Here is a 27,742-nt window from a genome sequence, read left to right as displayed (position 1 = left end):
TAAGGTATTCGCTGATGGGCATAGTGAGTTCATAGAACTTTTTCTTTTTTGTCACAAGTTAGCAGAAAATGATGATATTATTTTTTTTTTTCTTACAAAGTCTCATATTCCACTAACTTGTGACAAAAAATAAAAACTTCCATGAACTCACTATGCCCATCACGAAATACCTTGGGGTGTCTTCTTTCCAAAATGGGGTCACTTGTGGGGTAGTTATACTGCCCTGGCATTCTAGGGGCCCTAATGTGTGGTAAGTAGTTTGAAATCAAAATCTGTAAAAAAATGGCCGGTGAAATCCGAAAGGTGCTCTTTGGAATGTGGGCCCCTTTGCCCACCTAGGCTGAAAAAAAGTGTCACACATGTGGTATTGCCTTACTCAGGAGAAGTTGGGCAATGTGTTTTGGGGTGTCATTTTACATATACCCATGCTGGGTGAGATAAATATCTTGGTCAAATGCCAACTTTGTATAAAAAAATGGGAAAAGTTCCCTACAGCCTTACTGTAGAAAACAAAACTATTGTACATCGCCAATTGAATCAAATATACAGACACCTTCTTATACCAGTGTCTGGTGCGTCGGGAAACTAAATAGGGAGCCAACATCTGGTCATTGAAGTCCACCCCTCCCATGAGCGCATTATAGTCGTGGACTGAGAGGGGCTTTTCAATGACACGGGTTGCCCGTTCAATTTGTACTGTCGTGTCTGCGTGAATGGAGGAGAGCATGTGAACGTCACGCTTGTCTCTCCATTTCACCGCGAGCAGTTCTTCGTTACACAAGGCAGCCCTCTCCCCCCTTGCAAGACGGGTGGTAACGAGCCGTTGGGGGAAGCCCCAGCGACTAGGTCGCACGGTGCCACAGCAGCCAATCTGTTCTAGGAACAAATGCCTGAAGAGGGGCACACTTGTGTAAAAATTGTCCACATAAAGATGGTACCCCTTGCCAAATAAGGGTGACACCAAGTCCCAGACTATCTTCCCACTGCTCCCCAGGTAGTCAGGGCAACCGACCGGCTCCAGGGTCTGATCTTTTCCCTCATAGATCCAAAATTTGTGGGTATAGCCTGTGGCCCTTTCACAGAGCTTATACAATTTGACCCCATACCAGGCGCGCTTACTTGGGATGTATTGTTTGAAGCCAAGGCGCCCGGTAAAATGTATTAGGGACTCGTTTACGCAGATGTTTTGCTCAGGGGTATACAAATCTGCAAATTTCTGGTTGAAGTGGTCTATGAGGGGCCGAATTTTGTGGAGCCGGTCAAAAGCTGGGTGGCATCTGGGACGGGAGGTGCTGTTGTCGCTAAAGTGCAGGAAACGCAGGATTGTCTCAAAACGTGCCCTGGACATAGCAGCAGAGAACATGGGCATGTGATGAATCGGGTTCGTGGACCAATATGACCGCAATTCATGCTTTTTGGTTAGACCCATGTTCAGGAGAAGGCCCAGAAAAATATTTAATTCGGAAACTTGGACTGGTTTCCACCGAAAGGCTGGGCATAATAGCTTCCCGGGTTTGGCGGCTATAAATTAAGTGGCATACCGATTTGTTTCTGCCACGACTATGTCCAAGAGCTCCGCAGTCAAGAACAGCTCAAAAAATCCCAGGGCCGAACCGATCTGAGCTGTCTCAACCCGAACTCCAGACTGGGCGGTGAAAGGGGGAACTACAGGTGCGGCTGAAGTTGGGGACTGCCAATCAGGGTTTGCCAGCACCTCAGGGACTCTAGGGGCTCTACGGGCCTGTCTTTGCGGTGGCTGCGACGGGGTGACTACTGCATGTGCCACCGTACCAGCTTCAACTGCCCTTCTGGTGCTCGCCACTTCACCATGTTGTACGGCAGTGCTGGTACTAGGTCCAGGGAGGGCTGCGCTGCTGGTGTATGCCTCACCACGTAATCCGACATCGCCAGCCCCACTCTGCTGCTCTTAAAGCGGATCCTGCACAACCTGTGGTCTAGCGACACGGGGCCGGTTACGCCTGGTGCTATCAGGGACCTCAACCTCCTCGTCCGAACTTTGGGTCAGACTACCACTGCTTTCTACAGGTTCGTATTCTGACCCGCTAGATTCATCAGATGAGGGTTCCCATTCCTCAGAAGAATTCTGGGTCAGAATCCTGTAGGCCTCTTCAGAAGAATACCCCCTGTTTGACATTTGGACTACTAAATTTAGGGGTATTCCCTGAGACTACCCAAGAAAAAAAGCAAGCCTGTCTTACAAAGGGGAGGCTAGCGAAGTACCGGAGGCCGCTGCGATTGATAAAAAATATCAAAACTGATTTTTTTTTCGCCGCAGCGCTTGTAAAGTGATTGTGCAGTGATCAAAAAAAAATATTTTTTTTTCACTGCGGCGGGGCGGGCGTGGGTGAACGCACATGTGGGCGACCGATCAGGCCTGATCGGGCAAACACTGCGTTTTGGGTGGAGGGCGAGCTAAGGTGACACTAATACAATTATAGATCTGACTGTGATCAGTTTTGATCACTTACAGATACTATAAAAGTACAAATGCTGATTAGCGATACGCTAATCAGCGAATAAGTGACTGCGGTGCGGTGGGCTGGGCGCTAAACAATCGCTAAACTACCTAACCAAGGGACCTAAACTATCCTAAAACCTAACAGTCAATAACAGTTTACACTGATCACTTTTTTCCTTTCACTAGGTGATTGACAGGGGCGATCAAGGGGTGATCAAGGGGTTAATTGGGGTGATGGGGGGTGATCTGGGGCTAAGTGAAGTGTTTGGTGCTGCTCACTGTGATGTCTGCTCCTCTGCTGGAACCAACCGACGAAAAGGACCAGCAGAGGAGCAGAGAAGCCATTTAACACATTATATTTACAAATATAATGTGTTAACTGGCTTCTGATTCGATTTTTTAAAAATCATCAGCTTGCCAGCCACGATCATTGGCTGGCAAGCTGATGACGCGACCCCCTTCTAACTTTTGCCGGCCCGCGATGCGCATGCGCGGGCCGGCTTTGAGCGAAATCTCGCGCCTCGCGAGATGACGCGTATATGCGTGACTATGCGCAGAGCTGCCGCCTCCGGAACGCGATCCTGCGTTATGCGGTCCGGAGGCGGTTAAGTAGATTTTCTTTCCGATATCAGCAGATTGGAGTACACAGATTTCAGTTCACAAACAGCAAAACTTTCTCAAAAATGAGAGTAAGGAAAAGGATATTACCTTATGCCGGCCTTTTTTGCTTTTTGAAAATTAAGCTGTGTCTCCTTTTAAGTTCTGCTGATAACGGGGGGAAAAATTATCTTCCTAACTGAGCTCGCCAAACTGTTGTAGAAATATTAATAGTTGTAATCTGCTCGCATCAAACTTTGTGTAAAGAAATAGGTAAATCTCTCTTCCCTCAACCACAGTCAGAGACAGACCCAGGTGTTACCATCTTGATTGAATTCTGAGCCACTCCTCCTTCTCCCTGCCCAGTCTGTTCCTTTTATTTACTCACAAAAGGTGTAAAAGGGGCTGGCCCAAGACAAGGATACAGGAAGTGATGACATACAGGAAGTGATGACATGTCAAAGGACAGGGAGGGGCAATCAATGTGGCTGGACAGACAATGCACACACCCCATCCTTGTATAAGGAAGGATGAGTCATGTCCATTGTCTGACCAGCCAGATGGCCGCCCACCCCCCATCACTGTCAGCATGGACCTCATTCAATACTACTGAAAAGTGACCAGCATCTAATGAAGATCATTCTACTGGTTCTTATAGGTTTGAGATTATCTGCGAGACATTGCTACGGCTATTGTCAGTATAAGGTACGAGTATACCGACAAGGCAGATATGCATGTCTTAAAAGCAGATATGTATCCAGAAAGGGATAGCGAAGCCGCAGCAGAGGTATAATATGTATCTCTCATCATGCAGACTTCACTTCTCTAATGTGTATAGACATTTGAAGGGAAGAAGCCCAGTGCATTGCACTTGGTGCTCACAAACTGGCAAATGCCCCCCTACACACTGAGAACACATCTCCAAACCCGTGAGAAGGTTTTCATACTGACGGTTTTACCACTTGTCCCGATTCAACCCAAGTACCCTCTGCTAGAGCGTTCTTTGGCTAAATTCGACACAGGGAGACAGATGACAATCTATAAAAACACACACACACATCCTAAGATAAAATGTCCGCATAATAAAATTTCCACAACAGGTATAAATTGACATGCTGTAGATTTCAAATCCGCACCATAGGTCAGTTTCTGCTGCAGATTTTTCTGCCTCGTGAGGCTGACCATTGCTAAAATTCCACTTTGCTGGTACTGTACTGCAGCACGAAAATCTGCAACAGCAAATCCACAGCTAATCAGTCATGTGTGAACTCTGCTTTAGGGCTCATGTACGCAAACGTATTTTCTTTCCATGTCCGTTCTGTTTTTTGTTTTCTTTTGCGGTCCATATGTGGAACCACTAATTTCAATGGGTCTGCAAAAAAAAAAAGAAAGTTACTTCGTGTGCATACTGTTTCCCTATGTCCGTTCCACAAAGGGATAGAACATGTCCTATTATTGTCTGCAATATACGGATGCATGCGGACTTCATCCGTATTTTTTTCTGATCCGTGTTTTGCGGACCGCAAAATCCATAGCGTTATCTGCATGAGCCCTTAGGCCTCTTTCACACAACTGTAAATATTTGGCCATTTGCACACGAATGTTATTTTTCCGTTTCCGTTCCGTTTTTGCGGATTCTGTTTGCGGTCCATATGCGGAACCATTGATTTCAATGGTTCCGCAAAAAAATACAGAATGTACTCCATATGCATTCCGTTTCTGTTTTTCCGTATACCCATTCCACTCAAATATAGAACTTGTCCTATTATTGCCCGCAAATAACGATCCGTGGCTCCATTCAAGTCAATGGGTCTGCAAAAAATACAGAATGCATCCGGAACACATCCATATGTCATCAGTTTTTTGCATATCCATGCCAACGTTGCCAATGTGTATACTGTTGAAACCCATTACTGTACATTACATTAATGATTAAAAATGTTGTTTCGCATACGGATCGCATACGGAAACCATACAGATATTTTTTGCGGAACTATGGAAACAGAAACAAAACGGAAATAAATAAGGCTACTTTCACATTAGCGTTAAAGATTTCCGTTATTGAGTTCCGTCATAGGGGTGGTTCAGGATGCATCAGGATGTCTTCAGTTCAGTCCCTTTTACAGTATTTGGCTGGAGAAAATACCACAGCATGCTCGCGGACCTATTCAAGTCAATGGTTCTACGATCCCTATGCGGCTGGGCCACGATCGGTGCCCGTGCATTGCGGACCGCAATTTGCAGTCCACAGCACGGGCTTTACACGCCCTAACGCTAGTGTGAAAGTACCCTAACGGAACAACGGATCTGTTAAAAACGGACCGCAAAATACTGAAAAAGCCATACAGTCATGCGCAAGAGGCATTTTTCTGTATTTGGCGGTCCGTTTTTCACGGATCCGTTGTTCCGTTTTTTGTTTCTGCCTCCGTTCTGTATTTCCACAAAAAATCTCTGTATGGTTTCCGTATGCGATCTGTTTTTTGCAGATCGGAAACATAAAATTTGTAATGTACAGTAATGTTTGTAAACAGTAAACACATGGGCAAAGTGGGCATGGATCCGCAAAAACCGGATGACATACAGATGTGTTACCGTATGCATTCCGTATTTTTTGTGGACCCATTGACTTGAATTGAGCGACAGAACATTATTTGCGGACAATAATAGGAAAAGTTCTATCTTTTAGCGGAACGGATATACAGAAATACGGATACGGAATGCATATAGAGTACATTCAGTTTTTTTTGCGGACCATTGAAATGAATGCTTCCGCATACGAACCGCAAACGGAAACCGGAAAAACGGAAACAGAAGGCCTTAGGGCTCATGCACACAAACGTTTTTTTTTTCTGTGTCCGTTCCGATTTTTTTGTGGACGTATATGGAATCATTCATTTCAATGGGTCCGCAAAAAAAACAGAAGGTACTCCGTATACATTCCGTTTCCGTATGTCGGTATTTCCGTTCCGCCAAAAAATAGAACATGTCCTATTATTGTCCGCATTACGGACAAGGATAGTATTGTTCTATTAGGGGCCAGCTGTTCCGTTCCGCAAAATACGGAATGCACACGGACGTCATCCGTATTTTTGGCAGATCCGTTTTTGCGGACCGCAAAATACATATGGTCATGTGCAAGAAGCCTTAGGCTAAATGCACACGATCAGGATTGCGTGCAGATTTTCCACGTGGATTTGCGTGCAGAAAATCCGTACCATAGGTCATGTACATTGTATTCTATGAGAATTTGAAATTCTCAATGCACACGATGCAGATTTTTTCCGCGCGGAATTTGACCTGTGGTGCGGATTTTTAAATCCGCAGCATATGAATTAATTTTATTTTTCCTGACCGGATTTTCTTCATTCACTTAGTAAAATCTGCATGTGGAAAATCCGCACCGAATCCGCACCAAATCCGCACGCAAATCCGGATTGACCGCACAGATTTGCCTGCGAACACCTGCGGGTTTCAGTGCGGATTCTCCGCACATGAATCCTGAACGTGTGCATGTACCCTTAGGCTGGTTTCACATGGGCGTTGCGGGTAAAGATGCGGGTGCGTTGCTGGAACATGCGTGATTTTTCCCTGCGAGTGCAAAGCTTTTTAATGCATTTATAACATGGTTATAAGGGAAAATAATAGCATTCTTAATACAGATTGCTTAGTAAAATAGGGATGGAGGGGTTAATTTTTTTTTTTTAATAATTAAACTCACCTTAATCCAAAGTTCGCGGAGCCCTGCTTCTCTTCTTTCTTCTTCTTCTTTGAGGAAATGAACCTGTGGTGACGTCACTGCGCTCATCACATGGTCCATCACACGATCCATCACCATGGTGACATCACCATGGTGATTGATCATGTGATGGACCGTGTGATGAGCGCAGTGACGTCACCACAGGTCCTTTTCCTCACAGATCATCAAAGAAGAAGACAGAAGAGAAGTCGGGCTGCGGGAACAAGGGGATGAGGTGAGCTAAATAATTTTTTCTTTTTTTTAACCCCTTCATCACTATTTTACTTAGCATTCTGTATTAAGAATGCTATTATTTTCCCTTATAACCATGTTATAAGGGAAAATAATAAAGATCGGGCCCCCATCCCGATTGTCTCCTAGCAACCGTGCATGAAAATCGCACTGCATCCGCACTGCAATTTTCATGCAGCCCCATTCACTTCTATGGGGCCTGCGTTGGGTGAAAAACGCACAATATACAGCTTGCTGCTATTTTCAGGCAACGCACAAGTGATGCGTGAAAATCACCGCTCATGTGCATAGACCCATAGAAGTGAATGGGTCTGGATTTAGTGCGGGTGCAATGCGTTCACCTCACACATTGCACCCGCGCGGAACAAAATTGCGGACGTGTGAATGGGGCCTTAGGCGTTTCATATACGGTCCGTATACGAAACCATTCATTTCAATGGTTCTGCAATGCATTCCATTTCCGTATTTTCGTTTTTCCGTTCCGTTGAAAGATAGAACATGTCCTATTATTGCCTGCGAATTACATTCCGTGGCTCCATCTCAAGTCAATGGATCCACATCTGTTCCGTTTTTTGCGCAACCATCTATTGAAAATGTTATGCCCAGCCCATTTTTTTCCATATAATTACTGTATACTGTATATGTCATACGGAAAAACGGAACGAAAAAATGGAACGGAAACGGAAACACAACGCAAACAATAAACGGAACAATGGATCCGTGAAAAATGGGCCGCAAAACACTGAAAAAGCCATACGGTCGTGTGCAGGAGGCCTAAGGGTCCATTCACACATCCGCAAATGGGTCCGCATCCGTTCCGCAATATCGGGAACGGGTGCAGACCTATTCATTCTCAATGAGGCAGAATGGGATGCGGAGAGCACACTATGTGCTCTCCGCATCCGCATTTCAGGAGCGCGGCCCCGAACTTCCGGTACGCGGCTCCGCAAAAATATAGAACATGTCCTATTCTTGTCCGCGGACAAGAAAAGGCAGTTCTATGGGGGGTGCCGGCCGGGTGTATTGCGGATCCGCAATTTGTGGATCCGCAATACACCATGGACGTGTGAATGGACCATAAGGCCTCATGCACACGACCGTTCCGTTTTTTGTGGTCCGCAAATTGCGGATCCGCAAAACACGGAAGCCACCCGTGTGCCTTCCGCAATTTGCGGAACTGAACAGGTGGCCCATTGTAGAAATGCCTATTCTTGTCCGCAAAAGGGACAAGAAAAGGACATGTTATATTTTTTTGGCGCGGCTACGTAACAGAGCAATGGATGCGGACAGCACACGTAGTAACGTGCCTGTAGTCGTGACAGGACTTAAGCATCGTGCCTCTACCTTGCCGCTACCTTGTCCTGGCAAACCGACTAACTCCTACTCCGTCAGGAACCGAAAAATGAAAAACATCTCCCTGCCCGAAGGTAGACCAACCGCCGACTTGCCCTGTGAGTTGAGACAAATTCATTCGGAATGTGTATCGAGCCGTGGGACAGCGTAACATGACCGTAATTTATTTAGCAGTGCTTGACATCTGCTCGATTCCCCTGCCCGTTCCTCCGTGCACCTTTGTTTCTACTTATTTATTTATTTATTTTACATATTTTTCCCTTTCCTCCCTATTTTTCCTGCACCATCGCCCCCTCTACGCATGCTGCGTGATGCCGTGCAGCGCGTGAAGCCTAGGAACCGGAGCGCTTGCCCTGAACGCCAGCCCCCCCAGTGCGCATGTGCTGCGCAGTCTCCAGCTGCGCGTACGCTTAGAACCCGGCCCAAGAGCCCGGGCCAGTTCGCATGCCCCGCGTCGACCGCTGGCTGTTTAGCGGAACGTGGGGCCCACCACCGAACCCAGCACTGCGCCCATCCACTACCTGGCAGGGTCGAGACCAGTGCGAGTAAGTCGTCGTCCTCCCGCCCTAATTGACACTGTGCATGGATCGCCACGAGAACCCCTCCTCCCTCCACCCACCCCGATCCTACCTCACCAGCAGTGGCACCCAATCCGACTGCCGCTTCCTCCACTGCACCCTCTGTAGATGAAAACCGCCGCGCGCTTCCGCCTGAACTCGCCCATCTGCTGACCCGGAAATAAAATCGCCGAGCCGACGTCAGCCTAAGTATGCAGGTGAGGATAAATAGGGCCATTAATCAGCCTCCCCTCCCACAAATCCGGCAAATAAATTTGCTTAACACGTATAATAAGTAGTGACAGGTCCTCTTTAAATTTGCTTGATGGAAAAGTATAATGGTTAAAAAAAGCTGTCCAACAAAGTTTATATGGTGTTTTGTTCTGGGATGGAGGGAATATAAGCTAATTAGTTAGATGGTTTGTTCTCGGCAGTCTGTAGGACACCAAACCTACAGGAAAGGTGTCCTTCACTGGAAATACAGGGGATGCAGGGTGGTGAATTTCCCTCATGTGTTTGTTTCCACCCTCCCTCCATTCTCTCTCTCCCTCCTGCTTATTCTCCTTTCCTTCCTATCTTACGGCCACCGTTTCCCCACTCTTCTACTTCCATGGATATGGGGAGATCTAGAGTACCTTTTCTGCTGACATCACATCACGGTTGGTGGTCGGTTATAGTGTTGGGATTAACATATAAAGCTGATAGTGGACTTGCCCACTGGGAGGCCAGTAGTTGGCATACTACTTCAGACAACTTGACATGTTATATGAATTTAAATCTGCTTGATGGAAAAGTATTATGGTAATAAAAGCGACTGAAAACCTTCCAACAAAGTTAATATGGTGTATTTTGTTTTGTTTTGGGAGGGAGGGAATATCAGCTAATCAGTTAGATGGTTTGTTCTCGGTAGTCATATCCTGAAAGGAAGGAATCTTTGGAGTAAAGAACCATAAAGTCTGAATCAGAACTTTAATCAATTAGGGCTCTGCAGATCCTAGAGCTTGGATATCACTTACCCTTTTAGCGGATTTTATAGCTACCAAAAAGCAGACCTTGAGTGACAGGTGTTTTTGTTCTACCAGATCGAGAGGCTGAAATGGAGATTCACAAAGATTAGATCTCACTTAGTAACTGGAACATTTATAATAGGTCTAATCTTCTCACCTGTCTTCACAAATCTCTGGATTGGTGGTTTTGCTGACAAACTCCTTCCCAAGGGAATTGATAGGGCAGAAACTTGGACTTTGATAGTAGATGGTTTCAGACCTCTGTCAAACCCCAACAGTAGAAAATCCAGGCTATTATGTACAGAAGGTATTATAGATGTGGCACATACAGAAAACCCTCTTAATCCTAAAATTAGTTTTGTTGGTACTGGTGCCCGGGGCCAGGACAAGGTGTTTTGGAGCCCTAGGCAGAGCACACACGCATACACACCTCAAATTTTTGGCATTGATTATTATTATCACTTTATATTATTTTAGTTTCTCCAGGCTTTAAATATTGATGACCTATTCTCAGGACCTATCCTCAGGTGGTACCTTGGAACCGATATTTGTAAAATATCGCTCCTGTGCCCCGCTGTGCCCCCCATGCTAATACTGAGAATCGGTACAGGGAGTAAGAGACACCAGGGTTTCTCAATGGGTGTCTCCTTCTCATTGGCTGTTCCGCGATCCAATCACAGCGGAGAGCGTCACAGCCAGGGAGAGGGTGAGCTTTTTTTTCTCCCTGGCTGTGACGCTCTCCGCTGTGATTGGATCGTGGCACAGGGAGAAAGAAACGCCCATTGAGAAACCCTGGCGTCTCCTCCTTCCTGTACCGATGCTCAGTATTAGCATACAGGGGAGGCACAGTGGGGCACTGGAGCGATATTTTAAAAAATAAGGCAGGGGGTACCCCACAAGTAAAGGTATTTATCTAAATTAATAAAAAAAAACATGAAAGGTCCTCTTTAAATTAAATACTGTATTTTTTAAATATATGTTTAGAAGCACCTGAACATTATTATTTATTATCCTTTTTATCTGCAGGCACCAGATAGGTGCAGGTGCTCAACATTATTTCTTTTATATCAACCCAACTTTGAATTAGGTGAGCCGTTCATTGTGTTTATTTTTCCCTTTAATAAATGGCACATGTAGATGGGCGTCCGTTACAGAATTTCCATTAGGACCCAGGAGATTAGGCTACACCTCTGACTTGATTCATTGCTTCTGCAGTCCATCCCCACCCTCTATAGCAAAGAACCCTCCCATCCAGCTGCCCCTTTAACACTGCCATCCTGTAGTTTACACCAATATTGTGCCTACTGCTGCTTCATGTTCCCCGATTAGTTTTCTTTTATTAAACTGCTTGGAATTTTATAAAATAATAAAAGTATTGAAAATTTACTGATCCTGCTGCTAGCTTCCCAATCACTGGCTGCAGCAATCACATGTCCGAATTGAGGGGGACTTGGAAGTATAGAGACCAGCGAGGCCACAGGAGAGCAGTGAAAGTGCAGCAGGGATCAGAAACCTATCACTACTTTTAAAACATTATAATCAGTTTTCAAAAATGAATTTTATGTGGCTAGTCAAATCCTTCTTAACACAGAGCCCAGATGAGACCCCACATTTATAGACTCCCACCCCGGACCCCAAAATTAATACAAACCCCCAAATTAATAGAGACCGCCAGACTCCAGAATTAATACAAACTGCCAGACAAACCACAAAATGAATACAGACCTTTAGACAAACACTACACTTAATATAGACCTCCAGACCAGACCCCAAAATTAATCCAGATTCCAGATAAGCTCCTAAATTGATAAAAACCCCAAGTCAGCACCATATTCATTCAGAACCCAGATCAGCCACCAAATTTATACAGACCCCAAATTTGCTGAGCTGCTACATCTAATCCTGTTACATAGTGGAAGGAGCAGGGTCCAAGCAGCACAGAGGATTTCAGAAAAGGAGAGTGCTGATCTTGTGGGGGGTCACAGGCTGAGAGTTAGGGCTCATGCACATGACCGTATATATTTTGCAGTCCGCAAAAAACGATTTGCAAACAAGGATAGTACTGCAAGGATAGTACTGTTCTACCAGGGGCCAACTGTTCCGTTCCGCAAAATACGGAATGCACACGGACGTCATCCATATTATTTGCGGATCCGTTTTTTGCGGACCGCAAAAATACATACGGTCGTGTGCATGAGCCCTTACATAGTGGAAGGACCAGAGTTCTCCCAGCAGTACAGAGGATTTCAGGAGAGGAGTGTGCTGATCTTGTGAAGGTCACAGGGTGAGAAATACATACTGGAAGGAGCAGGATTCAAGCAGCACAGAGGATTTCAGAAGAGGACTGTGCTGATCTTGTGGGGGGTCACAGGCTGAGAGTTACATAGTGGAAGGAGCAGGGTCGCCAACAGCACAGATTATTTCAGGAGAGGAGTGTGCAGAACTGTGTATCTAATCCTAGCAGGTGTGATACTGTCTATGAAGCTATTGTATGTATCTGCATAGAGTGTGATACAGATACAGAGATAAGGAGCTCTGCTTTGTGTACATACACTCCTGAGCAGCCACTGCTGAGATAAGAGAGGTGGGGGAGGTGCTGCTGTATTCCAGTCCCCCCATCCCTCTTTTTCACAGAAGAGAGTTTCCTGTCCGGATGCGATGTGTGTAGTGAATAATAAGCAAGCAAGTTTTTTTTAAAACAAACAGCATTTCTGCCATGCTACATAAGCTCATGCCCATTGCAAATATAATGTATATTGTGTGGTAATGCAAATATAATGTAGATTTGTGTGATTGTTTTTGTTGGTGTTATTGTAAGTAAATTATTTTTTTAAAACAAAAAAACCACATGTATCTGTTTGGTTTTATATTTTTATTGTAAAGTAAAAATATGACTGTAGGCACAATGAACACAGAAGGACAGTGAATAAAATAATATAGCAAATGGTATAAAAAATTTACTTTAATATCAGAAGTGTAAAATACAACTTTGGGACTGTGCAGCTAATGAGTGATTTAACCCTTTCCCAACCTATTCTATAGGGGGAGGAGCGATGGCATTAGTGTTTGCTCCTCCCCATAGTATGAAGGAGATCGCTGCATGTAATAGCAGCGGTCTCCTTCAATAACGAGCAATGCAACAATTCTCAAGTAATAATATCACCATAGTGCCCTCAGTATTTGTAATGCCGCTCCTGCATGTCCCCATGTAGTTCTAATGCCCCCTGCAGTAATAACTCCCCTGTACTATTCCCTGTATTATAATGCCCCCTGAAGTATCTGTATATATATTTAATAGTTCCAGTGTATAACGCTCCTCCGTTTCCACCAGTAGTGCCAGTATATAATCCTCCTCCTTTGTCCTCCCTCCTCATATTGCGTGCATTGCCAATAAATATATATTGCCCACCCTGTATTGCCAATAGAGAATTCCCTCTGCAAAACAGACAAGAATAGGACAGGTTCTATATTCTTGGCGGGGCCACAGAACAGACATTCGCATCTAGGCAGCACATGGTGTTGTCCCCATCGTTTTTGCCCCCATTGAAATGAATGGGTCCTCAAAAAATGTGGATCGGATGCAGACCAAGAATATGGTCATGTGAATGCACTAAGGCTAAATTCACATGGAGTTTTTTGGATGAGGATTTGAAGCAGACCTGCCTACAGGATTTTCAGCCAAAGTCAGAAATGGATTGGAAAGGAATTAGAAATATAAAGGAAGGATTTATACTTCTCCTTCCTGCTGCATCCACTTCTGGCTTTGGCTCAAAATCGGCTGTGTTTAGCCCTGGTATGTCAGCATTCAGCATTACAGTTTCTCACAACTTTCCTATCATCTAAGTGTCCAGGCCTCATATTTACTGCTTATACCAAGGTTCCAGTCTCCATTCCCTGTGTCTTTTTTACCTGTTTGTTCACTCTGACTATTCACCCTTGTACCCAGCTGTTCTTGATTATTCCCTAATTAAGGCTAGGTCTACACGACGTCATTTATCGCGCGACATTTTGTTGCACCAATGTCGTGCAACAATTTTTATAATGGCAGTCTATGGTGTCGCACTGCAACATGCAACATGCTGCGACTGCGATGCAACAGTTGCAAAAAATCCTTTCTAGATGGATTTTTCTGCGACTGTGGATGGATGGATGTTTCAGTGCGACACCATAGACTGCCATTATAAAAATTATTGCGTGACATTGGTGCAACAAAATGTTGCAGTGTAGTTGTGCCCTATCTGTCGCACAACTTATTGTCGCGCGACAAATGTCGCCGTGTAGACCTAGCCTAAGGGAAATACAGCCCCTCAGTGGCGTACTAACGGGGGGAGGGGGGGTGCCGTCTCTCAGGGGGTTGCATCAATACAGATGGAAGCGCTCACATGGAAGCCTATCCTGTGCGATAATCCTATCACACAGGATAGGATTAGATACACAACTCAGCAGACATTATCACACAAGATAGGATTAGACACGTAGCTCAGCAGACAGTGTCACACAGTATAGGATTAGATACATAGCTCAGCAGACAGTATCACACAGTATAGGATTAGATACATAGCTTAGCAGACAGTATCACACACGATAGGATTATATGCATGGCTCAGAAGGCAGTATCACACATGATAGGATTAGATATACGGCTCAGCAGGCAGTATCACACATGATAGGATTAGATACACAGCTCAGCAAGCAGTATCACACATGATAGGATTATATCTCCAGCTCAGCAGACTGTATCAGACATGATAAGATTAGATACCCAGCTCAGCTGACAGTATCACACATGATATGATTAGATACACAGCTCAGCAGACAGTGTCACACAGGATAGGATTAGATACATAGCTCAGCAGGCAGTATTACACATGATAGGATTAGATACATGGGTCAGCAGGCAGTATGACACATGATAGCTAGGGATGAGCGAATCGACTTCAGATGAAACATCCAAAATCGATTCGCCTAAAACTTCATTCTAATACTGTACGGAGCAGGAGCTCCTTACAGTATTAGAATGTATTGGCCTCTCAAGACTTCGAGAAGCAATAACTTCGGCTCATCAGAGGTAATACATTGCAATACTGTATGGAGCTCCTGCTCCGTAAAGTATTAGAACAAAGTTTTATGCAAATGTATTGGTACCTTGGAACCGAACCCTAGTTCGGGAAATGTTTTTTTACAGTACAAATTAATTTATGAAGATATTGCGTGAAGTCTCGCGAGACTTCGAGAAGCAATAACTTCGGCTCATCGGAGGAAATACATTGCAATACTGTACGGAGCTCCTGCTCCGTAAAGTATTAGAACAAAGTTTTATGCGAATGTATTGGTACCTTGGAACCGAACCCTAGTTCGGGAAATGTTTTTTTACAGTACAAATTAATTTATGAAGATATTGCGTGAAGTCTCGCAAGACTTCGAGAAGCAATAACTTCGGCTCATCAGAGGAAATTCATTGTAATACTGTACAGAGCTCCTGCTCCGTAAAGTATTAGAACAAAGTTTTATGCGAATCGACTTCGGATGTTTTATCAGAAGTCGATTTGCTCATCCCTAATGATAGGATTATATATAAAGGAAATCCAAGGCAGCACACAATAATCCGTGAAAAACAAGGTGTTTATTCCCCCATCTGAGACAGCAACGTTTCAGCTCTCTCTATGGAGCCTTTGTCAAGCCATAGCAATCAGTGCACACACAAGTGTTTATAAAGCATAACAAATTACAATGTAATTTACATGATTATACAGAAATAAAAAAAAAAAACAAGGTAACAAATGTAAAAAATATAATCCAAATTCATGACATACATGTCAGTGATCGATCATTGTGCAAAATTCATATCGGTGTTTCATGTGATAATTATAAACAGTATAAAAATCCATAGAAAAGTTAATCCCCAATTGTGAACATAATTGATATTAAATACGAACAGGTGTTTATAATTGTGTAAATATTAAAAATCGAATGGAGATCTCACATACTGGGGCAGACAGCAGGATTCCCTTGGCGTCCGGAACCTGACACAGCGCATGCGTGGGAAATCTCTCCTGCCGTGATATTATCTAAACACGGCAGTGATCGGAGGCCCGCACTCTAAATGGCCGCCAGGCAGCAGGAGCACACCGCTCATGCTCATTCCCGTACATGGGTGGACACAATCGGCAGAACTGACAATCATGTGACCAGTCACATGATGCACACATAAACAGCACGTAATGGGCTTATAGCGATCCATAATGACCGCAAAATACACTATCATAGAAAAAAGGGGGTCCAGCAGTATACTATCAAAACGGTCGATAACCACTCGCATGTTTTCCTGCCTCGTCCCCATAATATTAGAAGGTTAGGTAATAAAGCCCTATATAGCCAGGCATCACATACATGCAAATTGTCTCCACATCTGAGGACTCAGATCGGAAACCAATCAAGAGTCACCAGTAGTTTAGGGCAAATGTGGACAGGGGCCTGATCAAAGGCTAACCCTGTATCACAAATGAATCGCCCTTCAACATATATGGACAATTGACACAATTGTGGCATGGATAGCAGCCCCGGCGCGTGGAGCCGAAATACGTGCCACAATCTATCCTAGCAGAACCAACATCAGATCTAACTAATTTATCTCCCAAATTACAACCTCTCCGGAAAGAGCATAAAGGTGGAGCTTTAAATTCATCTATATTGTCAAAGCCACTCGCCAAAATTGGCCAGTGTTTCCTGACAATAGAGGAGACTTGGGGGCACCTACTGCAATAATCGGACACCAACGGGATCCTTTGTGTGGAGTCTCTCGATCTCATCTGCTCTCCATCTTTCAGCCTAACTCTAGTTTTCTGAATGCTCTCCGTAACAAGTTTATTGGGGTAACCTCTAGCCCTAAATTTGCTAGCCATTTCTGATAATCGTTGGTCTCTCACTGGGCCATCACCAACTATCCTGGCCACACGCAACATTTGGCTCAGGGGAAGAGAATCAATCATTGGCCTTGGGTGGTGGCTCTCATATCTGACAAGAGTGTTTTTGTCTGTAGGCTTAACATAGAGGTCAGTGATCAGAGTATCCCCCTGAATCACCACCTCTGTGTCAAGAAATTGTAATTTTTCGTGCGAAAACATTACCGTAAATTTGACACTAGGGTCAACCTCATTCAAGAATGAGTGGAAAGCCATGAGGTCCTCTGTGGCACCCACCCATATCAGAAAAATATCATCTATGTAGCGCCACCACCCCAGCACATGGCTGAAGTGGCGGCACCCATAGATGTAAGAATCCTCCAAGAATGTCATATAGATATTTGCGTAGGTGGGCGCCACATTGGACTCCATCGCGGTCCCTCGTAGCTGTACATAATAGTCATCCCGAAATAGGAAATAATTCTTGCATAGAATAAACCTCAATAGGCCAAGTAAAAACAATCTACATTCCTCTGTGTAGTTTGTCCGAAGCAGACAAAGTTCCACAGCCTGGAGCCCTAATTCATGCTCGATTGACGTGTACAGGCTGCACACGTCAAACGAGGCAAGTATGGCACCATCTGGGATCCTCAGGTCCTTAATTTTCATCAAAAAGTCATTTGTATCTCTGATATAGGATCTAGCAGATACCGCAAAAGGTCTCAAGATCCTATCCAAGAAAATTGCCGGGTTATAAAAAAGAGACCCCCTGCCGGACACAATGGGCCGGCCAGGGGGCTCCCGCAAATTCTTGTGTATCTTGGGAAGAGTATATAGTATAGGGGTTATTGGTTTTTCACAATTACCTACATAATTTCTCATCAATGATACCACCAGATTCGGCCTGTAATTACATATTTCTAAGTTCCTTCAGCAGATTAAACTTGGGGTCATTAGAGACATTGGTATACATTACTGTCGGCCAGTTGAGATAAAATTTCCCGCACATAATGATCCGTATCTATTACAACAACCCCACCACCTTTGTCCGCAGACTTGATGGTGAGGTTGTGGTCTGCAGACAGATCATTAACGGCCTTAATATCCTCAGAGGTCAAATTCCCATGTCTCAAGGAATTCGCCATCATATCCTGCTTTCATTTTTCTATGTCACGCCCGACCGCCAGAGTGAAAGACTCAATAGCGGGATGGTGTGACACAGGATTAAAGTCGCTCTTCAAGAACAGTCCCGTACTTTGTAAACTTATTTCACTGGTTCTTACATTGGTAGACCTTGAGCTGTCCTGATGCTCAGATGCCCACACCTTCACATGTGGTTGGACAGTGGGCAGTGACATGACACATGTGTGATATGGGTGACAATATGTATGCTCTGATTGGGGCAACTGTGATACAGGGTTAGCCTTTGATCAGGCCCCTGTCCACATTTGCCCTAAACTACTGGTGACTCTTGATTGGTTTCCGATCTGAGTCCTCAGATGTGGAGACAATTTGCATGTATGTGATGCCCTCCTATATAGGGCTTTATTGCCTAACATTCTAATATTATGGGGACGAGGCAGGAAAACATGCGAGTGGTTATCGACTGCTGGACCCCCTTTTTTCTATGATAGTGTATTTTGCGATCATTATGGATCGCTATAAGCCCATTACGTGCTGTTTATGTGTGCATCATGTGACTGGTCACATGATTGTCAGTTCTGCCGATTGTGTCCACCCATGTACGGGAATGAGCATGCGCGGTGTGCTCCTGCTGCCTGGCGGCCATTTAGAATGCGGGCCTCCGATCACTGCCGTGTTTAGATAATATCACGGCAGGAGAGATGTCCCGCGCATGCGCTGTGTCAAGTTCCGAACGCCAAGGGAATCCTGCTGTCTGCCCCAGTATGTGAGATCTCCATTTGATTTTTAATATTTACACAATTATAAACACCTGTTCGTATTTAATATCAATTATGTTCACAATTGGGGATTAACTTTTCTATGGATTTTTATACTGTTTATAATTATCACATGAAACACCGATATGAATTTTGCACAATGATCGATCACTGACATGTATGTCATGAATTTGGATTATATTTTTTACATTTGTTACCTTGTTTTTTTTTTTTATTTCTGTATAATCATGTAAATTACATTGTAATTTGTTATGCTTTATAAACACTTGTGTGTGCACTGATTGCTATGGCTTGACAAAGGCTCCATAGAGAGAGCTGAAACGTTGCTGTCTCAGATGGGGGAATAAACACCTTGTTTTTCACGGATTATTGTGTGCTGCCTTGGATTTCCTTTATATATATTTGAATTGGATCCAGTCCGTGGTCTACTCCAAGGAATTGCACCTCCATAGTGTGTGCTGCTCATCTACTTTTTTGCTTTCTAATGATAGGATTAGATACGCAGCTCAGCAGATAGTGTCACACAGGATAGAATTAGATACATAGCTCAGCAGACCGTATCACACATGATAGGATTATATACATGGCTCAGCAGACAGTATCATAAATGATAGGATTAGATACAAAGATCAGCAGACAGTATCACAAATGATAGGATTAGATACATTGCTCAGCAGGCAGTATCACACATGATAGGATTAGATACCCAGCTCAGCAGACAGTATCACTGTCACATCTGTGACAGGTCCCAGAAGGTCTGAAAGATTATCTATGCATTAGTAATCTGACAGCCTCTTTTGGTTTCACTTTGTCTGTGTTGCTGGTATGTCCACATCTCCTGTTTAGGTGTGGATCATGTGACCTCTACCACACCCTATTTAGTCTGACTTTTCCCATCACTCCTTGCTTGGGATAGCTTCATTTGGTCCTGGAAGAGCTGGAGTGTGGTTTGTGTTGAAGTCCTGTCAGTGAGACGCTAGTTCCTTCACCAGGGAAGGAACAGGTGGTCTCTGCCCAATCATTATCTTTAAGGCATCTGAGGGTCACCAGGGTTATCTAGGTTCCCGTGTATGCGTATCTCTACCATCGAGAGGTGCCCATACGGGTAGGAGTTGGGCCCAAGATTTATTGGTCCATATAAGATCACTGCCATTGTTAACCCTGTAGCCTTCCGTCTTGAACTTCCTCAGGCATTGAAAATCCATAACGTATTTCATAAATCGTTGCTAAAGAAATGTGTCGAACCTGTTGAGCCGTCCTCCTTGCCTCCCGCTCCTGTCATGGTGGACGGCAATTTAGAATTTCAGATCAGCAGGATTGTGGACTCCCGAGTTCTCCGGAGATCCCTCCAGTATCTCGTTCATTGGAGAGGGTACGGACCAGAAGAGAGGATGTGGGTTCCATCGACCGATGTTAATGCTAGTCGTCTGGTGAGAGCATTCCACAGAGCTCATCCTGATAAGGTCGGTCCTGGGTGCCCGGAGGTCACCCGTAGAAGGGGAGGTACTGTCACATCTGTGACAGGTCCCAGAAGGTTTGAAAGATTATCTATGCATTAGTTTACTAGGCCTCAGTGAGACGCTAGTTCCTTCACCAGGGAAGGAACAGGTGGTCTCTGCCCAGTAATTATCTTTAGGGCATCTGAGGGTCACCAGGGTTATCTAGGTTCCCGTGTATGGGTATCTCTACCATCGTGAGGTGCCCATACGGATAGGAGTTAGGGCCAGGAGCAGGGTTTTATAGGTGGTGACCCTTTTCCTTCCCTAGCGGTGAGGCCTAGTGTCTTTCCCCTTCCTTCTTGATTGTCTTTTGGTGTTCTCCCCTACTTCATCCGTGACAATCACACAAGATATATGATTAGATACAAATTTAAGCAGACAGTATCACACAGGACAGGATTAGATACACAGCTCAGCAGACAGTATCAGACAGTATAGGATTAGATACATAGCTCAGCAGATAGTATCACATATAATGTTTGGATTTTGGATTTAGTGTTCCTTTATTCTCATGTGCTTGACTTTCGCACACTTAATATTCTCAATAGATCTCACCAAATTTAGCTGGGTCTGCCGATAAATATCTCATATCTGAGGCCAGCTTCTCTGTTCTCTAAACAGAAGAAAAAGCAGCTTGAGCAATAAGCTAAATGTGGAGCACTCACCACACAGTCATTTAGAGTTTAGTTACAGTCTTTCGATATTATGTTATTTTGCTGTCAGGACAAAATTTACACCACTTCCAGTTTGGAGATTAGGTAAGAGTGGATGCATCTGTATATTAAGTCCCTCTAGGGGACTTCAACATGCGGCCGTCTGATCGCTTCTACCTTAGACTGCAAAGATTTAACATAGCAGCCTATGATAGATTCACTATGTTCCTATGGAGTCCTACCACAGTGTTAGGAACATCACTGTGGCAGACCTCTGAGCCTTCAGAAGGCCTGAGGCTGCCTCATCAACCAAACAGCCGCTCAATCTTGGCACAGGTGAGCCATTCGGGAACAAGGAGGAAGACTGACCATGGAATCTGAGGTGTTAAATGTCCATGATCGGCATTATTGCCAATCATGAACATTGCCTTTGGGTGTCTGCTGTGTAAAACAGTAGGCTCCCAGTGGCTTCTGAGCGGGGGCGCACCTGAGAGGTCTTAAAGAGGTTAAACACATAAAAGGGAACTGATAAAAACTGAGATTGTTCGTTAAAAACTTCAGACATCCTAGCAACAAGCCACTTGAGCAGTGATTACCATGCTTTATCTTGAAGCTTTTTGTATAGAACACTGATATCACTTTCTATTCTAAAGAGTGCTGGAATCATATATTGCTGTGAGGCACCACCAGAATTTACCTTTAGTGCATTTTGGAGGGGAATAATTATTTAGTTTTTAAAGCTAAGAAGGTGGTATTAGGTCACGGTAACACAAAGCATAGACTTAGGCACCATCTACTCAACCAAGACATGTACTGGACATTTTTTTTTGGATTATCCTAATGATTCATTTAATGACTAAATAACATTATTTTTAAAGTTCCTCATGTTAAGAGCAACAGGGATTTCCTTGTCACTTCATGTTCACCTTGATACTGATTTTGTTTGGAAAGTTGCTATAGAACTGCCTTGCATTTAAAACTGGGCTTGGTTGTCTATGTTTGCCTGGTTGATTAGGGACAAGTTGTTGATTGTCTAGCCTTTACATATTCAGGCCTTACTCCATTCAGGTTGTCGTAGTGTTTGAAATGTACAGTTCCTCACAGATTATTCTGATGTTCTTTTAGTTTAGTGTGTTTTCTGTGTATTCTGGGACCTGTCATTCATCAGAATTTAGCTTATTTGCTGTATGTGGGATTTTTTTGTTGCTGTGCTGTTGTATTGACCTGACTGAGTTGCTGGGTTGAATTCAGTTGGGGTCAGTTCAATGTTGCTCCATTTCTTTTCACTGTTATGAATTTGTTATCTACCTGTATGCCATTCATGCACCAGCTACTTCATTGTTGGATCATTCATCCGTGACCCTCATTATTTGGTTCCTTGCATCAGTGAGTTTGTTTTAGTTGTTTTCTGCCAATGTTAATATGTGCTTCATATACACTACTCACAAAAAGTTAGGGATATTTGGCTTGTAGGTGAAATTTCAGGATGGATCTAAAATGCACTCTAACCTTCACAGGTGAACTTAATGTGACCTTCTATTAAACTTTGAATGCACGTGTCCAACTGTTCAATGCTTCAGTATTTTTTGCACAACTTGCTGTTCTCTAATAAGGAGCTTAATGACAAAATTCACAACAGGTGTTTGATCCATGAATCGCCCAATAAAGTTCCTGGTTCAATTAGAATTGGTATTTAAACAGTCCTTCTCATCATGCTGTTCACATTTTGACAACATGAGACCAAGACAACACCTTACAATTGATCAACAGCACCTCGACATTGCGAGGATTCAAGCAGGATGTTCTCAGACGGTTGTGACCACTGAGCTTAAAGTGTCACAGAGTGTCATCAGCAGGCTGCAACAGAGATACAGGGAGACTGGAAGAGTCACAGAAAGGCATAGAAGTGGACGTCCTTTGGCCACATCCCACACTGATGACCGCTTCACTGTGAACAATGCCCTGCAGAATCGGATGATGAATGCCACACAGGCACATCTAAGTGTCACGTCAGACCATTCAAAATAGTTTACATCAGCGTGATCTGCGTGCTAGACGACCTGCATGGGTACCTGTCCACACCACCAGGCACAGGTGTCATCGTCTTGCATGGGCTAGGAAGCATCTATGCTGGATGAGGGACCAGTGGACCTCAGTGCTGTTCACTGATGAAAGTTGATTTACGGTGAGCAGAAATTATGGCCGCCAACAATGTTGGAGAAGTCAAGGAGAGCAATATTCATCAGCCACTGTTGTCACCAGATGATCCTTTGGTGGTGGTGTTACAGTGTGGGCAGGTGTGTCTAGTCAATACAGAACTGCCCTACACTTTGTGAATGGTACAGTGACAAGCCCACACTACTTGAATAACATCCAGACATTGTGCCTCTGCATGAACAACACAGGCCTAATTTCATCTTCATGGACACCAATGCGCCAGCTCATCGAGGTTGCATCATTAAGGAATGGCTGCTGGAGACTGGGTTACCTCAAATGGAGTGGCCAGCACTTTCTCCAGACCTGAATCCCATTGAAAATCTTTGGGATCAGCTGAGTTGACGTGTAGAGGCTCGTAACTTTGTACCCCAGAACCTCAATAAGCTGAGGGCCATGCCTCAGCAGACAATAAGTCGACTTGTGAAACGCATGAGACATCATTGTCAAGCTGTAATTGATGGTCAAGACCACATGACAAGTTTTTGAGACACTGACATTTTTTGTGGTGGTATACCCACCACTGTTGTTGGCTTTTGTTTCAATAAATTGTTTGAGATGAGGAAATCACCATTGCACGCTTTTACTTAAAAGCCCTACTTTCATGATATAATATCACTGTAGCATTAACTTTTTACATTTTCCATAAATTTCACCTAAAAGCCAAATATCCCTAACTTTTTAAGAAACGTGATTGTTTTTGTGATGATCTGGTTGCTGTTTACTTCAGCACTACTGTACGTCCTGGGAGTAACTGAGTACCAAGATCCACAGTAAGGACTTGGGAAAGGCAACTGCTATAAGTGTAGTCTAGCTCTGCAGTCTGCATCTTTACACCTTGCCACTTAAAGGGATTATCAAAAAAAGTATTAGTATGCAATGAATAGGATAGCAATGGTAGTATGCAATGAATAGGATAGCAGGACTGCAGTATACAGTCCATTCAAAAATAGATATTGTTAGATTTTTTTTAATGTACGTTACATTTTCCTCTCAGGTAGTGCCCACTCAGGTCAACCTGTGGCAGAAATTCTGTTCTACCTTCTCCTACTCTCATTGTTGGACAGACATGCAGAGTAGCTTTGCTGCTCTCTTCCTCCTTTTAGTGTGTCAGAATAGTGATTTTATAATGAAGCAGTTTGAGCGGCCCAGGCACCTTTCATTCATTCATCCCCATTTCTAAATTCATAGAAATACGGTATATAGTTCTCTCTATCTAGAAAGTGGAAAAAGAAATTGGGAGTGGACATTAATGAAGTGTGTGATGCTATTTTTTATTCAGAGGAGGATGACAGAAGAACAGAGCTTCAGCAACTGTGGGGGTGGGGTTAACAAAGCTAACTGCAAAGCACTCTTGAAGCTACTTGACTTTACATGAGATGACTTGCTGCCCACACACAAAAGGTAGAGACCAGAGCTATAGGGTTTGTAAAAAAAAAAAAAAAGCTAAAAAGGGTGAAAAATATACTGTAGAGTAGCGTTATTTGCACTGATATTGTTAAAATAAAAATTAATGCGCATAACTCCCGATTTTTTTTTATAATTCGTAGAGTAAACCCTTTAAGTTTTTAGAAAAGTGTTAGTGAACAATGTTAGATTCAGTGGTGTACAACATATACCTCAACAGGTTTGCACCACTAGTATTTAATGTAAATAAATATACCCAGTTTCTTTATTTGTGCAACCCTAAAATTGTGAGCCTTCTTTTATTTCTGATTTGAGTCAATAACATTCCAAATCATTTAAGTTTAAATTCCACATTTTGAATATATAAGGTAGTGTCATATCTGTCACTTTTATTTGATTAGTTGTTTCTAAGTATTTTTTTGCATGTTATATTGTGCACAGTTCCTCCCCCATGAACACTCTGTATTTTTCCTAAAAGTAGAGTTTTTTGTACAATTGTGTACATTTCCGCTGAAGAGTAGAAACAGGAACTTAGAAGGAAAAAGCTCCAAAATAGTATGTTCTCTGAATGAGTATTTGTTAGTGTATTGAGAAAATGTATGAAGATGAATCTTTTGCCAGGGTTTTCTGGTAAAGCACTTGGAAAGAAACATTTTTTTAAAAAAGGTTAAATTTCATCTAAGCTCTATCTACAGTAATCTATACCAACCTACAGAACTAACTAAAATGTTAGTTTTATGTGTTAATTAGTGTTGAGCGAATTGAAGTGAAATTAATTGACTTTGATCCGAATTTCAGGAAAAATTTTATTCGTCAGGAATCCGAATTTCCTTGTGCTTTGTGACAACAAATCTTTCTTTCCTAAAATGGCAGCTACATGTGTTACAAAGTGAAAGTAAGAAGCCACAGAACACAATAATACCGTGCAGCCAGCCAATCAGCAGATAGCCACTGTGATGTCACAGCCCTTAAAAATGCCTCATCCTGCGTGGTCGTCGCCATTTCATTGTATACTGAGCATAGGGAGAGATGTGTCAAGTGCTCGAGAGTGTTTAAGAAAGCTTTTAGTTGTAGAGTATTTGATAAGGACAGTGTAGGGAGATCATAGGGAGAGTTTTTAGACATTGTATTAAGAGCATAGGGAGACTGCAGGGACTGTGCATCCTCAGTGTAATCTCCCTGTGCATCAGACTCATTGCCAACAGTCAGTCTAATATATAGGCGTGCTTATCCAGCAAACTTGCTGTGCCATTAATACTTAATCTGTTCTGTTATACATAGACTTATGTGCATCAGATTCATTGTCAACAGGCGGTCTAATATATAGTCACATTTATTTAGTTCACCTGCTGTGTCATTCATACTTAGTTACATAGTTACATTACTAATTCAGTTATTTTACACTATGGCCAACAGACAGTTGCCTAGGCCCTCAAAAGGAACAGGCAGTGGTAAAACTGTTGCTGGCACAAGTAGCAGCAGAAGAGGTGGTAGTAGCAGCAGCTGCAGCAACAGGCCAGAGCTGCCACTGTCATCCAGCAGTCACGTTTTTACCAACAATCCCGCTGTACTGGAATAGTTGACTTGCTCTTAAACATCATCTGAGGTGATAACAGATACACACAGCCAGGAATCGGTAGGTTCCTCTGACACCACACTTAGTTGGCATGGAAAGAAATATAGACAATAAATGGTGAAAGAGTAAAACAATTAACCAGCCAGCCTATTACTGCGAATTTTGAAAGAGTCTATAATGTCTAAATAGCTGTTTTAAATAATAAATAAATAAAAGTGAAGTTTTAAAAAATATACAGCACATAAAAAAGACCTATCCAGGTCATAAGGACCACGTATATCAGTACCTAAAAAGTAAAACGTTTATATGTGCTGTGAGGTCCTACCCACTTTGCACATTGCTGAGCAAAAATTGGGGTGATTCCCCTATAAACCATTTTGTCCTCCCTTAAGTAATCTTGGTCAAAAATAAAACAGGAATTTCCTAAAAAATCCTCAAAAAAGAGATTATGGAAGGGTTCCTCTCTAATCAACAAAATAGTCAAATATTTTTATCAGAAGCAAATAAAGTTTTCTCTACTGAGAGTCTTCCTATAAACACTTTGGACATATTTCAAGCTTTTAGGGAAATCAATAGAGCCTATAAACTATATATTAGATCCCTGTGGGAAATCACAAGTCTCGAGACTTATATCCAACAAAAAACAGTATACAGGGGTATGAGGATTAATATCACCCTGAACGCGCATCAGGAAGATACTGAATTCATTAAAGCCTGGGAATTATTGCTAACTGAAACTTCATTACGTATACAAGCATTCATACTCGAATACGAAAAAAAGTTGCTGAATAAAGTATCAGCCCAATTGGAAAAAGAAACACAAGATATACAAATTGTAATCTAGAAACTAAAATACAAAAAAATATTGAAAATCTACAAACAGAAGTAAAGGAAAGAAAACATTGCAAATATATTAGAGATAAGAGACTTTGACTCAGGGACATTAAATCAACAAAACGGAGGACCGCTAAAAAAAGAGAAGACTTTAAACAGTATACGGATATATCAAAATCTGAAATATCAGAATCTGAGGGAAGTACATATAACCAAAAAAATGGTACAAAGAGAAAAACTAAGAATAGAGAAGGATACCAACAAAAGAGAAAAAATCCATCTATATCATCATTTGCACACTGTACTACAGTGGCATCGACTTTGCCTGGTACCCAGGCAACTACATCACAAACTTTAATACTAAATACTTCCTCCCCTTTTTTTTGTAAACATTTCTTTATTAGTTTTTCTGATATATAAAAAAGTAATTACAGCAATTACAATGTAAAATACATTCAGTCAGTACAAAATATATCAAAGCTTGTAAATCACCTTAGTAGCCTTTTATGATTCTTTACCACATTTCACAAACAAATATCCCTTTCCCCACAATCACCTACCCTAACACATCCTTTTACTTCCTGTCTTGTCCGTCTTCATTATCATTATTATCAGTCTAACTAAACCCAATCATCTGCTTCCTTAAACCATTTCCCTCTGGTCTAATTTCCCTAAAGTTCCTTTTATTTGTTCTGTTAGGAACCAAGCCGTGCACCTAAACGGATCCATCAATGTTTGGATTTCTTCATCCCTA

Source organism: Bufo bufo, chromosome 4, assembly GCF_905171765.1.
Source record: "Bufo bufo chromosome 4, aBufBuf1.1, whole genome shotgun sequence".
Classification (NCBI taxonomy): Eukaryota; Metazoa; Chordata; class Amphibia; order Anura; family Bufonidae; genus Bufo; species Bufo bufo.
This window is presented reverse-complemented; position numbering follows the sequence as displayed.